Source organism: Chiloscyllium punctatum, chromosome 36, assembly GCF_047496795.1.
Source record: "Chiloscyllium punctatum isolate Juve2018m chromosome 36, sChiPun1.3, whole genome shotgun sequence".
Lineage (NCBI taxonomy): Eukaryota > Metazoa > Chordata > Chondrichthyes > Orectolobiformes > Hemiscylliidae > Chiloscyllium > Chiloscyllium punctatum.
This window is the reverse complement of record NC_092774.1, coordinates 69,318,209-69,333,627: the sequence shown is the minus strand read 5'-3', so window position 1 is coordinate 69,333,627 and position 15,419 is coordinate 69,318,209. Positions and strand designations below refer to the sequence as shown.

Here is a 15,419-nt window from a genome sequence, read left to right as displayed (position 1 = left end):
CTCATCCTCTTCTTCCGTCATAGTATCTCCGACAATCGATCCTGGGTTCCAAATATTCTTCAAAGCTTTTAAGTTGCTCATCTTCTGCATTCTTTCCTTCAAACTACTGCCCTCAAAGTGAAATGAGGCATGTAGTATTTCATCTGTTGATTTCTGCAGTGTACCGTACTTCCTCATGATTGAAATTGGTATGAATACTGTCAATCGATTTAATGACAGGCCACCGTCACGGGCTTTTGCATATAGCATCCCATCCGTAATCGATTGAGGCAGATGTAAAATTTCCTTCGCCGCATTTTTAATAATATTATCTAGTTTATTAAGATAATTAAAAGAGACTTCTGATTAAAATTAGATAAAAGTACATTCTTGGGAAAAATACGTTTTTAAAATTTCAAATTTCTGGCCAGGTTTTAAAGGGAGCTCTTCGAACGCTTTATCCATATCTCTAGTTGGTTCTCCCACTCCGCACTACTGATTCCTACCCATGGGTCAATTTTGGCCCCCAGATATTTATCAGTCGTGCCAGGTTCTATAAATTGAATCTCCCCACCATTAATATTCCATTTTACTACATCGTTGTATACAAAGGTTTTGTTTTTATGGGTAAAATAAAAGCCCTTAGTTTTGTTAATATTAATTTCCATACCGGTATTATTGCAGAATTTCTCTACCAATTTTAGATTGCACCTCATCCCCTCATATGTTTGACTGAGTAAAGCAATGTCATCTGCGAACGCAAGCGTCGCACAATGACCGCTCTTCCCATCTTCCCCTAAGAAGATACCATTTTGCTTTTCCTCTATTGTGCATAGTAGGGGGTCCATTACTATGTTGAATAAAATAGGTGACAACGCGTCACCTTGTTTTACTCCCCTCAAAATGGGAATATTCCCAGTTTTACATTTTGAACCCTCTACTTGGGTAGAATTATTATTATATAAATCTGTTATTAATTTGATCAATAATGCCAGCAGATGAAGTCTTTTTAAAGCGGTAATAATTAGTTTATGTCCTATAGTATCGAACGCCTTTGCCAAGTCTATAAATACTACCGCTAGATCTCTCTTTCTCTTTTTTGCACCTTTCATGATATTCTCTAAGATCTTGATGTTCTCTTCGCATCCTGAGATACCCGACATAAAGCCTTTCTGTCTTTTATTCAAGTTTATTCCCTTGCTTAATCTACCCGCGACGATTTTAGTAAATAATCTGAGCAGGATTGGGCCAATGGTAATTGGCCTCCAATTATTTATATCTCGAAGTTTATCTTCACTGCTCGTTTTTGGGATTAAAACTGTTCTACTCATTTTTAGCCTTGTTGGGATCCTACCACTACGTATCCAAATACTATATAGCCTAGGCAGTAACAAGTTGTCTTTGTTAAAAATATTAATAATCTCCCTCAAAGTTGCCCCGTCGGGTCCTGCGGCGGTGTTTACATCCATCGCCCTTAAGGCCTGATCGACTTCTTCCACCGCCACCAGACCCGTTAGGGCACTCTCCAGGGATTCCTCTCCTAATTTATTGTACTTGGCAAAGCCCCTCAAATTATTCTTATCATTAATAGTCGTTAATTTCTCCTTAAAATACACCTCTAGATCCTTTTCACTTAGGGGGCATTTACTATTAACAGGGGCTCCCATAAGGGTTCTTGCCAAGTACTGTCTCTTATTTTTATATAAAACTTGTGCTTCTTTAAATTTACCTTTCTTTGTACTATATCTCCGTGAAGGATTATTTACCTTTTTAAATTTCCTTCGACCATTATCCTTTCCTGTAACACTAGTTCTATCATTGTTCTTCTTCCTTCCCTTTTCCTTTCTCTTAACTAACTTACCCACTCCCTCATCCATAATACTATCTAACTCTTTACCACCTTTCTTACTTGTTTTCAAGTCTTCTTCCATTATCTTTATCAGGTCTATAACTGAGCCACCTGGACATTCTCTAATTTTCGTAATGCCCTGATTTTTACCTTCCCCTCTTCCACTATCGGACAGTACTTCATTTTCACTTCTATCCTTGTCCTCTCCTTCTCCTTCATCACTGTCGTCAGGGAACTCCTCCACGTTTAAATCCTTCTTGCTAGATTTCTTTTTATTTAGCAATCGCCTCTTATCCGAAATTTGTTTGGCAGTCTTGGACCCCATCCTATCCGCAATCATTTTGTTTATATTCTTACAGCCGACACGTTCCGCTTCCAATCTTTGCAGCATTTCAATTTCCTCACTGGACCACACCCCTCTTCTATTACCTTCCTTATTATCTACCCTTTCCTTCCGTTCTACATTACCCTTTTTTCTTTTCTCATTTCTTAAACTCGGGTGCGCATGCCTTTCATGCTGCCCCAGACCTCTAGCCGTTTTGAATTTCGATGGGCAAAGCTCACATTGATAAAGATTCTCTACCTCTTCTTCCTGACCCTTATTATTCATATTACTCGTTCCTACACTCTCAACCTCCCCTCTACTACATTTAGGATAATGGCACGCTACTGCCTGATAACTACCCTCCCACTTGCATTTATTATACCTTACCCTGACCGACTTAATCCCTCGACATACTTTAAGATGGTTTCTAAATAACCCAGTAGTATTGTAGATATTCTTACAATAACTACACTTAAAATCCTCTATAGGGTAATTAATTATAATTTCCAATTTATCGGTTTCTCTAATTAATGGGTGAATAATCTTTTCCTTATCTCCCTCATCTTGTCTCTCTAAGACTCCGCTTCGACTAAAATCAAAGGGTCCTTTAAAATTCGAGTTTAAAAACTGTCCGGCTATTAAATGGACCTGATTGAAGAGGGACCTTCTCTATCAATCCTACCACTCGAATATTGTCCTGGTTATTCTGGACTATTTTTACGGCTTCCCCGTGCCTGCCCGAGGATAGCCTAGCCGGAATAATTCTTAAGGTCTCATCCGTCTGTGTTTGGGTTGAGACGGATTGTCTAGTTCGGTTTTGGCTAGCACATTTTGCACACGGAGCCGCCAATAGCCACCGTGCGGGGAGGTTGTTTACCCGGTCTCCCACCCAACCGGATATTCTGGAATCGGCCATACACGCCTCAACCAAATTTGTTTCTCGCAGACCGAAAAGGTCAACAGCCGTCTCGTATCTTTCACAGGAACAGGTCGTATTAGCCGGCCTAATCCGAGTAACGCTCAGACAATGGTAAAACGATAAAACCGCCCGTGGCGTAAAAGTATAAGTAAAATCAGGTAAAACCAAAGATAAAACAATGGTAAAACGCTGATAAAACTCGACTAAGACACCAACAAACAGCTTAAAATCGCCACCGTCCAGAGCCTCCTCGTTTCGGTCGTTACCAGGGGGAACCAAGGCTATTTATTGCACTCATCATTACACGATGGAGTGTCCATTCCGAGTTTTTACGTCGCTCGTCGACGTATGACGTTGACCCCTTTCCAGCGAAACCACAGCCAGAAGATCTAAAAAGGGACGGTTTAAAAAAAAATACAAAATTAAAATGACATTGTGATGCAGAATTCAGCAGGGCAGGATGAGCTAGGGCTTTCAACCATTTAACAGGATAACCACTCATCCTCTGTTGTGTGAGGCTTGTGATTTATTTAATTTTCAACACCCAACTATCCTCCACCCTTACCTAAGTGATCTAAAATTAAACAACTTTATTAATAAAAATTAAAATAAGTAAAATCTAAGATTAAAACTCGCTAAAAACTCCTAAAACTATAACCACTAAAACCATTACAATACTTAAAATTACTAAAATTAACAAACAAAATACAATTATAAAATACTAATATTGCCGAAGTTCCTACGAGTCCATAAACATTCTCAGGAGTTCAAGAGTCAAAGATAAAGTAAGGTTTGAGATATTTCGAGCGAACGTTTTATATTTTTCTATCCCAAGGATCTTCATCAGGTCCGAGTTCTTACCGAACCATTTTCCTCGGGCGCCCATAACAAACCCACAAAACAATACGGTTCCACTACCGGTTAGATTCCTTATCTCTTGATCAAGATGTCCGTATTTCCTGGTCTTTTCCTCCCAAGCCTCCTCAAGGGAATTGATCTGAAAATCCGATCTTATTGTTACATCAACCACCACGGACTGCATATCCTTTTGCAAGACAATGTCTGGTATCCACAGTTTATCAGATTTGTCTCGTATCCGTGGCTCGACAAAGATTGTCCATCCATATTTCCTAACAAATCCAATTAATTCCTCTACAATTCTGTTGTGCCTCTTAATTCGCATGTTCTTTACAAAGGGGCACCAACCCGAAATATGAGCAACAGTCTCAGAAGTTTCATCACACCTTCTACAATTCTTGATGTTGAAAGGCCTTCCATACGTCAATGATGCCCTCGTTGGATACAGGTTAGCTCTTAACAGCAGCGAATTAATCACTTTTGACGATTTCATGTGCTGCATCCTCTGTAGCCAACTATTTGAGATGTTATCATTCTTATAATAGTGAATTCCTGCACCTTGGCAGGGGAGGGTCATCCATTTTTGCATCTCCACGGCTCTCCAGTTTGCATAATTTGCACTCCCGTATTCTTCCAAGCCGTCTTCGTCTTCATCGCTATTCACGACAATATCCCTTTCCTCCGATCCAGAAATAATCTCTGGATTCCAGATATTTCCCATCACTCTTAGTTTACTCAACCTCCGCATTCGATCTTCCACGCTACTTCCGGCAAATTTAAATGATGCATGTAGCACCCCATCCTCCGACCTCAATAGCGACTCATATTTCCTCATTATCGAAATCGGGATAAATGTCGATAAGCGGTTTATGGCAAGGCCTCCATCTCGAGACTTGGCATATAAAATGCCGTCTGTGATGGATTGTGGTAGGTGTAAGATCTCTTTGATCGTGTTCTTAATAATGCTATCCAATTTCCTTAAATAATTCAGAGAAACCTCTGATAAAACCAAGTAATAAAATAGCCTCAGGATAAAATATGTTTTTAAAATTTCAATCTTTTGAACGGGTTTCAGGGATGAACCTTTTAAGTTCCCTAGCCATAATTCTAATTGATTTTCCCAGTTGGCCTTACTAATCCCCAGCCAGGGGTCAATCTTGGCCCCTAAATATTTATCAGTGGTCCCTGGCTCAATAAATTGAATCTCCCGATCTTCAAATTTCCAATTAGGCTTATCATTGTATATAAAGGACTTATTCTTGTGACTAAAATAAAACCCTTTAGTTTTTTTAATATTAACCTCCAGTCCTGTGTTCCGACAAAATCTTTCCACTATTCTAAGATTAAATACCATACCCTCATACGTCTCACTAATTAGGGCAATATCATCGGCAAATGCCAACGTTGCACAATGGCAACCCTTCCCACCCTCATCCAGGAATATCCCCTTTTGTTTCTCTTCAATTGTACTAATCAGCGGATCCATAATTATATTAAACAAAATTGGCGATAAAGCATCGCCCTGCTTAACCCCGCATAAAATCGGAAGATTGTCGGTTTTGCAGTTAAAACCCTCGATGTGGGTAAAATTATTTTCATAAAGATCCCTAACTAGTTGTATAAAAACTCCCGGGAGCTGGAGTCTTCTAAGAGCTGTCACAATCAATTTATGTCCCACAGAGTCAAAGGCTTTGGCTAAATCTACAAAGACTATTGCCAGATCCTTCCTCTTATATTTTGCCCCATTTATTATATTTTCTAAGATCTTGATATTTTCCTCACACCCTGGGACTCCCGTCATAAATCCTTTTTGTCTTTTATTTAAATTGATAATCTTATTCAATCTATTAGCCATAATCTTAGTAAAAATTCTTAGTAACATTGGACCAATAGTAATTGGTCTCCAGTTGTTAATTTCTAATAATTCTTCCTCATTGTTACTTTTTGGGATAAGTACGGTCCTACTGACCTTCAGCTGGTCTGGTATCCTACCCGTGGCCACCCAGATTGAGTACAGTCTTGGCAGCAGCATATTATCCTTATTAAAAATTTTAATAATGTCTCCCATTGTCATCCCATCAGGACCCGCAGCAGTCTTGATGTCCATCGCCTTAATGGCACGATCAACATCTTCTACCGCTACAGGTCCCGTTAGAATTGCAAACTGGGATTCCTCTATCTGATTATTATACTTTACAGAACACCTCAAATTATTCTTCTCATTAACCTTTGTCAATTTACCCTTGAAATAATCTTCTAAATCTTCCTTTTCTAGAGGGCACTTGCTTCTACCCGGAGCACCCATTAGGGTTCTAGCTAAATATTGACGTTTTGTTTTAAAAAGGACCTGCATCTCTTTAAATTTTCCTTTTTTCTTACCATATCTACTTTTTGCACCACTAACCTTCTTATTCTTCCTTACTCCACGATCCTTTATTTTAACATCCATCCATTTATTATGTTTAGTCTTATTGCTAATGTTTTCTTTACTCTTCTTTTCTATCTTATTTAGGATCATCTTCATAATCTTTTCATACTCATTTTTCCCCTTTTTATTCCTACCCAGGTTCACTTCAATTAAATTAAGTAGTTCATCCACTGATCCCTCCGGGCAATCCAAATTATTAATATCATTATAACTACTATCTATCCCTTCTTGTAACCTATCCACAATCTCGTTATTTTCCTCTTCTTCCTCATCCACATTACTATTCGACAATATCTCATCATCTACTTCAATCTTTTTATCATTCTTTTTAGTTTTCTTGGTTAACAGACGGTTGGGCGGCACGGTGGCACAGTGGTTAGCACTGCTGCCTAACAGCGCCTGAGACCCGGGTTCAATTCCCGCCTCAGGCGACTGACTGTGTGGAGTTTGCACATTCTCCCCGTGTCTGCGTGGGTTTCCTCCGGGTACTCCGGTTTCCTCCCACAGTCCAAAGATGTGCAGGTCAGGTGAATTGGCTATGCTAAATTGCCCATAGTGTTAGGTAAGGTGTAGATATAGATGTAGGGGTATGGGTGGGTTACGCTTCGGCGGGGCGGTGTGGACTTGTTGGGCCGAAGGGCCTGTTTCCACACTGTAAGTAATCTAATCAGACGCCTTTTATCTGATATTTGCTTTGCAGTCTTTGATCCTAACCTTTCCGCAATCAATTTATTAATATTCCTACTGCCAGCAAATTCCAACTCTAATTTTAGCAACATATCCACTTCCTCAGCTGACCACACACCCTTCCTATTGCTCTCCTTACTAACATCTTTCTTCCTACCCTCACTGCTCTTTATCTTCCTCTTCTCATTCCTCAAACTAGGGTGTGCATGCCGCTCATGCTGCCCAAGGCCTCTGGCTGTACTAAATCTTAAAGGACATAAATCACATAAATACTTCTTCAATTCCATCTCCAAATTATTGCTACCACTATTCTCACTAGCACCGACCTCAACATTTAAATTATCAATAACCCCCTTGGTACACTTTGAGAAGTGACAAGCCACTGCCTGGTAGCTCCCTTCCCAGCTACACTTAGTGCACCTTATCCTAATGGCCTTTATCCCTTTGCATATTTTAAGATGTTTCCTAAAACCCCCCGTTGTATTATAAATATTCTTACAATATTTACACTTAAAATCATCTATGGGGTAGTTAATAATTACTTCTAATTCCTCCGGTTTCTCTGCAATTATTGGATGGATAATCCTTTCATCCCCTTTCTCATCCTCGCTCTCCGGAACTCCGCTACAATTAAAATTAAAGGGCCCTTTAAAATTCGAATTAAAAATTGTCCAGCTCTTAAGTGGACTACGCTGTAGAGGGGCCTTCTCTCTCAGCATATCCATTCGAATTTCCACAGTACTGTTCTGGGCACTGTTAACGGTGTCCCCGTGCCTGCCCGAGGACAACCTAGCCAGAACAAATCGTAAAGTCTCGTCCGTCTGTGTCTGGGTAGAGACGGATTGAACAATTCGGGTTTGGCTGGCACATTTTGCGCACGGAGCCGCCAATAGCCACCGTGGGGGGCGGTTGTTTACCCGGTCTCCCACCCAACCGGATATTCTGGAATCAGCCATACTCGCCTCGACCAGATTTAGTTTTTCGCAGATCGAAAGGTCACCAGCCGTCTCGTATCTTTCACAGGAAGGTCGTATTAGCCGGCCTACTCCGAGTAACGCTCCAACAACGGTAAAACGATAAAACCGCCCGTGGTGCAAAGTACAGGTAAAACCAGGTAAAACCAAAGATAACCAGAGATACAACAATGGTAAAACAATGGTAAAACACTGATAAAACCCAAAACTAAAACGCCAACAAACAAGCTTAAAATCGCCACCGTCAAGAGCCCTTCGTTTCGGTCGTTACCAGGGGGAACCACGTGGAGGTTTGACCTACTTTGCGGTTGATAAATACGTAAAAACAACTGCAAAGGTGACTACGCAGGCAGTGGTCCGAGACCAAAACCAAAACACACTGTAGTCACATCCCCCCAAAGCTGGGTTAAGGCGCCCGATGCCGACGCTCATCAGACCCCACAAAAGCTGTTAAGAGAGTCATAGTTACTCCCGCCGTTTACCCGCGCTTCATTGAATTTGTTCACTTTGACATTCAGAACACTGGGCAGAAATCATATCACGTCAACACCGACCTGCGGCCTTCGCGATGCTTTGTTCTAATTAAACAGTCGGATTGCCCTGGTCCGCACCAGTTCTAAGTCAGCTGCTCGGCGCCGGCCGAGGCCACCCGCCTGCCGTGGAAGGGCGATGGGCACCGTAGCTGGGGCGATCCACAGGAAGGGCCCAGCGCGCGTCCAGAGTCGCCACCGGCCCCCGTGAGGGGGCGGCGCCTCGTCCAGTCGTGGCACGTGCCCAGCCCCGCTTCGCACCCCAGCCCGACCGACCCAGCCCTTAGAGCCAATCCTTATCCCGAAGTTACGGTTCTGACTTGCCGACTTCCCTTACCTACATTGTTCTAACATGCCAGAGGCTGTTCACCTTGGAGACCTACTGTGGATATGGGTACGGCCCGGCGCAAGATTTACACCATCTCCCCCGGATTTTCAAGGGCCAGCGAGAGCTCACCGGACGCCGTCTGAACCGCGACGCTTTCCAAGGAACGGGTCCCTCTCTCGGGTTGAACCCATTCCAGGGTGCCCTGTCCTTCACAAAGAAAAGAGAACTCTTCCAGGGGCTCCCGCCGGCTTCTCCGGGATCGTTTGCGTTACCGCACTGGACGCCGTGAGGCGCCCATCTCCGCCACTCCGGATTCGGGGATCTGAACCCGACTCCCTTTCAATCGGCTGAGGGCAACGGAGGCCATCGCCCGTCCCTTCAGAACGTCAGTCGCCTATCTCTTAGGACCGACTGACCCATGTTCAACTGCTGGTCACATGGAACCCTTCTCCACTTCGGCCTTCAAAGTTCTCGTTTGAATATTTGCTACTACCACCAAGATCTGCACCTGCGGTGGCTCCACCCGGGCTCACGCCCTAGGCTTCAGTGCTCACCACAGTGGCCCTCCTACTCGTCGCAGCTTAACCCCCGCGGGCTCTGCATTGTCAGCGGTCGCTTCTCTCGACTCCGGGGGTACGGCAAAGGATATTGCCAGGGGGCTATAACACTTGCCACAGGAATCGGCGGGCCGCCTTCCCAGCCGACCCGAAGTTGGTCGCAGTGTACCACCAGCGGAGGAAATGCGCCCGGCGACAGCCGTACCTGCGCGGGGAGTGGTCCCAGCAGAGGAGATCCGCCAAACCCCAACGTGGGGGCATGCTTGGTGCAAATTCACAGGACCGGAGACCGTCCCCCATCCACGGAAGTAGGCGAATCTCGGAAGTACCGGCAGCTTACTCGAGCGGAAGGGTCAGCCTGATTCCTGCCTTGCCAGAGGCCCGGTCACGGGGGTGACGACCCGCCGCCCAGGACGAGCGAGGCGCCAGCCGACAGACACTGCCCGATGGTCAGAGAGAGGGAGAGAGAAGTGCTGAGACACAATGGCGAACGGTCGCACAGGCACGGCACCTACATCGATTGCCAGCTGCAGAACGGCACAGTCTTCAGTGGGGCCGGCGGGCGACGCTGCTCCTGAACCCAGCGGCACCGAGCTGGACGAGTTGAAGGCACGCCGATGGTCACAGGGTACGGAAGACACAGCGGTGGCCTTCTAGCGACTTGGCCCCAGACAGCCCAACGTTCCGCCGTCCTCCCGATGGCCAGGAGGACCATGCGGGGGTTGGCTGGGCGCTTGGTAGGTGAGCCTGCACGGTGACGGAGCACACACCACGCCCACCAACCCCTCCGTGCCTCCCGAGACCGGTGGCAGGACCGAGCAGAAACGTGTGGACTGAACGGGAGAGCCAAGAGCCAGCGATCCACGCGCGTGCGACCGTCGAAGTCACAGCGTTCGACCAAAAACCTCCTCCCTCGGCCAGGCACTCAGCGCCAGCAGGGGAGACTGGATCAGACGCCCCACCGGCCACTTAAGGCCGAGGACGAACCACGAGACGGGCCGCTGCAGCAACAGGTGGCCTGCAGCTCCCAGACACGGTCTGTGCCTCTCAATACTTTCAATCGATCAACCACCGAGTCGGGTCAGCGTGTTGAACCGGCGAGCTCCACGGTCAGGCCAGCGGCGCACCAGCACCGGACCTCCGCGGCTCCCTTCACTCTTTCCACTGCCAGCCAACTGAGAGACGGACCCAGTGCGGACGTGCAGAGCCTAGGCAGACCCCACAGGAGGCTCAACACTTCGAGGCAGCTCCATGTCCCAAAGACGAAGCGGTGCACATTGCCATGTAAACCACCGACAGCCATTCTGGGACCGGTGACAGCCGTATTGGCCCCACTGCCACGACACAGACGGACGCCAGGCTGCGCTCCCCGGCAGGGGGATGGCGTCGAGCCTGACGGACAGAATGTGCAGGGTGCGGGGAAAGGCCAAGCGCTCCGACGCTGGAGGGCTCCGGAGTCTGAACTTCGGGGGACAAAGAGGACGGGTCCTCTGCGACACCCCAGCCGCGCTCTCGCCAGCCAAGGCAAGTGCGATTGATTGCCAAATGACCCTCAGACAGGCGTGGCCCCAGGAAGAACCCGGGGCCGCAAAGTGCGATCAAAGTGTGTCCTGCAATTCACATTAATTCTCGCAGCTAGCTGCGTTCTTCATCGACGCACGAGCCGAGTGATCCACCGTTAAGAGTTGTATGAGTTTGTTTTCGGCCTCTCCCTCGCCAGAGGAAAGCGACCCGGACCGCACATACACTCCCCACCTTAGCAGCAGCCACCTGCCCGCCGGCGTGCGGTCGGACCAGGGTGGCGTGAAGCTGTGGGGAGCACCAGCCTGGTGCGGTCCGCGGAGACATACGTCTACGGAAAAAAAATATACTGGGCGCCCAAGAGGCGATACATGTCGGCACGCACCGCAGCGACGGAGGCAGATTCTCCTCCACCATGTCGCCCGCCGAGTGTTACGAGGCGTGCAGCAGCTTTGCCCGAGGAAAAGCAGAGGCGGAAACGGGACCGGCAATCGGTTCGGCAGCATCACTGACGCGTGCACGTGGCGGAGTGTCAGCGAGCGGACTTCTGCGAGGAGTCTGGGACCGCACTGGCCAGAGCTGATGCCCGCCTAGCCCGGCCACTACCGAGGGGGCTGGGAAACGTAACGGCTCGTCAAACCCGTTCCCACCCTCACCCGCAAGCCACCGACCACCGATCGACGCCAGGCACCCCGACCGAGAGCGAGAGCGCGATCGCTCGTTCACCCTGCTGGCCGTTCGCTGGGGATCACTACTGCACGGAGCTCGAGAACCAACGGGCGGCAACTCAGGAGTCTTTAAAATGCCACCCCCAGTCCGCAAACGCACACATGCCCTGACGGGAATGTGTGAGTGATGAGCAGAAGGGAATAGGTGCCCCTTGGGTTGAAGGGTGCGTGACTAGATAGCAACGACGTAAACCCAACCGATTTGGGAACTAAAGACCCATGCCTGCATCACCGGCTTCATTTCCCGTGGCTGGAGAGTACACCGAAACCCTCCGTCTGTCGTGAGCTCCCAACGACACGGTGCCGCCAAGCAGCAGGACCAGACCTGGTGTGGCTTCCTTCACCGATCACAGACCGGTCGACACTGCTGACGAGACGGTGGAATGGGCTTCGGCCCTTGTGACGAAGGGCAGTGCGAACCCACCCGCCCGCGTGCGTTCGGGGTGGACTCGGCAAACGAAGATTTGCAATCGGAAAGTGTCCTCCTGCCTGCGCAGGTAGGCGCCCAACAGTTGGGGGGGTTTGGCGGTGACCACGGCTGCAGGGCCTGCTACCCTGACGAGCTCTCCTGCTGGCCCCGAAACCACCCGAGTGAGACGAGGTGAACCGGAAACGGGCGTACCCCCAGCCGATAATGATCCTTCCGCAGGTTCACCTACAGAAACCTTGTTACGACTTTTACTTCCTCTAGATAGTCAAGTTTGATCATCTTCTCAGCGCTCCACCAGGGCCTTGTCCTCACTAAACCATCCAATCGGTAGTAGCGACGGGCCGTGTGTACAAAGAACAGGGACTTAATCAACGCGAGCTTATGACCTACACTTACTGGGAATTCCTCGTTCATGGGAAATAATTTCAATTCCCAATCCCCCATCACGAATGGGGTTCAACGGGTTAGCCACACCTGGCGACATAGGGTAGACACACACTGATCCATTCAGTGTAGTGCGCGTGCAGCCCCGGACATCTAAGGGCATCACAGACCTGTTATTGCTCAATCTCGTGTGGCTGTCCACCACTTGTCCCTCTAAGAAGTTGGACGCGGACCGCTCAGGCTCGCATAACTATTTAGCATGTGGGAGTCTTGTTCGTTATCGGAATTAACCAGATAAATCGCTCCACCAACTAAGAACGGCCATGCACCACCACCCACAGAATCGCGAAAGAGCTATCAATCTGTCAATCCTTTCTGTGTCAGGGCCGGGTGAGGTTTGCAACCATACTCCCCCCGGAACCCAAAGACTTTGGTTTCCCGGAAACTGCTCGGCGGGTCATGGGAATAACGCCGCCGGATCGCGAGTCAGTATTGTTTATGGTCGGAACTACGACAGTATCTGATCGTCTTCGAACCTCCGACTTTCGTTCTTGATTAATGAAAACATTCTTGGCAAATGCTTTCGCTTTTGTTCATCTTGCGCCGGTCCAAGAATTTCACCTCTAGCGGCACAATACGAATGCCCCCGGCTGTCCCTCTTAATCATAGCCCCAGTTCAGAAAACCAACAAAATAGAACCGGGGTCCTATTCCATTATTCCTAGCTGGAGGATTCTGGTGACCAGACTGCTTTGAACATTCTAATTTTTTCAAAGTAAATGCTTCGGACCCCCAGGACACTCAGCTAAGAGCATCAAGGGAGCGCCGAGAGGCAGGGGCTGGGACAGGCGATAACTCGCCTCGCGGCGGACTGCCAGCCCAATCCCATGATCCAACTACGAGCTTTTTAACTGCAGCAGCTTTAAGAGACGCTACTGGAGATGGAATTACCGCGGCTGCTGGCACCAGACTTGCCCTCCAATAGATCCTCGTTAAATGATTTCAAGTGTACACATTCCAATTACAGGGCCTCGAAAGAGTCCTGTATTGTTATTTTTCGTCACTACCTCCCCGAGTCGCGAGTGGGTAATTTGCGCGCCTGCTGCCTTCGTTGGATGTGGGAGCTGTTTCTCAGGCTCCCTCTCCGGAATCGAACCCTGATTCCCCGTTACCCGTGGTCACCATGGTAGGCACAGAAAGTACCATCGAAAGTTGATAGGGCAGACATTTGAATGTGTCGTCACTGTCACAAGGACGTGCGATCTGCCCGAGGTTATCTAGAGTCACCAAAGCTGCTGGGCGAGCCCCGATTGGTTTTGGTCTGATAAATGCACGCATCCCCGCATGGGTCAGCGCTCGTTTGCATGTATTAGCTCTAGAATTACCACAGTTATCCAAGTAACGGTTGGAGCGATCAAAGGAACCGTAACTGATTTAATGAGCCATTCGCAGTTTCACTGTACCGTCCGTGAGTACTTAGACATACATGGCTTAATCTTTGAGACAAACATATGCTACTGGCATGATCAACCAGGTAGCTGAACCCAAAGCACTGTCCACCGGCTGACGGGCGCCCGTGCCTCTCCCCCGGAGGTCAATCTGGCGCCGGGTTCAACTCTTAGGAAATTCAGCCTCTCGTCTGACCACAAAGCGAGACACCCCGGTACCGACGGGTCAGATGGAGCATCACCCTCGTGGATGAAAGGGTGTGAGAGCACACGCCAGCCGAAACCAGCCGTGTGCGCGAGCTCAGAGGAGAGAGTGGGAGCTCCACCTCCCTGGCTCCTCTACCCACCTCGGAACCACAGTACTGAGAGAAATTGAATTCCGATACGCAAGGGAAACAGAGAGACAGCAAGAGCCCCCCACATAAAGCCTCACTCCAGGAGCAAGGGCAGTGCGCGGGCAAGCACGTTACCGGGACTCGCTCCCAAACGCTCGGTTTCACACCACTGCCTTGGCAAAGCTGCGGCTTCGAGGCTTCACCATCACAACGGGGGTGAATGCCCATTTCGGAGGCAGAGGGGTGCCAACTCTCCCGACCCTGTCATAGTATCCTGACTTTTCATGGTGAACGCGCCCGGGGGAACGGGGAAGAACCACTCGGCCTGGAGCACCAGCTCCTTCACAGGAAAGCCGGCCCGCCAAGGGACCTCCCACACCGGACGGTCCGCGCCAGATCGATCGAGGTGTGGACCGCAGCGAGGTCGCCCCTCTCACCACGCTCGCAGGTCCGGGTTGGAATCCTGGGTGACTAGCACCGCAGGGCGGCAGAGCCATCGCACTTGCCGGGTGGCAGGGGAGCACCAGCCTATTTACAATAGTGGCCACCCACTACCAGAGCCGGTCGTGTGGTGCGCGAGGCCTGCTCTCATCGTAAGAGGCTTTAGGGAGTGCTCAAGCAAGGGTCAGACCACATCCTTCATGGCAACACCCAGGGGAACCAGGTCACGTGCGTCTCTCGCCTTCATTTTCGACACAAGTGCCTGCAGAGGGCCACCATCCCCTCCGATTGTCAAGAGACCTCCGCACCGGCCTCTGACTGACTCTTAGAATGGACGGAAAGAGCTGGGTAAGCCTGTCAAAGATTTGACCACATATCAAAAACTTAGACTTCTGTGAGCTCTCCGGCCTGCACGAAGACCCGAGGTCGATGTGCTAAACTCCACGGGACCCCTTTCGCCTGCAGGTCCCAAGCCGCCAGTGTGTTCGAAGTATCGTGTTCCCCAAACCTGGGTGGCGAGCACCGCAGGGCGGCAGAGCCATCGCAATTTGCCGGGTGGCAGGGGAGGACCTATTCACAATAGCGGCCACCCACTCCCAGAGCCGGTCGTGCGGCACGTGAGGCCTGCCCTCAAACGTAAGAGGCTTTGGGGAGTGCTCAGGCAAGGGTCAGCCCGCATCCTTCCTGGCAACACCCAAG

The 15,419-nt window shown here is 48.8% G+C and overlaps 1 pseudogene; it reads right to left on the bottom strand.

Moving 5' to 3' along the window:
* Positions 1–10,980: 10,980 nt before the first annotated feature.
* LOC140461185 (5.8S ribosomal RNA) lies at positions 10,981–11,121 on the bottom strand (annotated as a pseudogene).
* Positions 11,122–15,419: the final 4,298 nt, after the last annotated feature.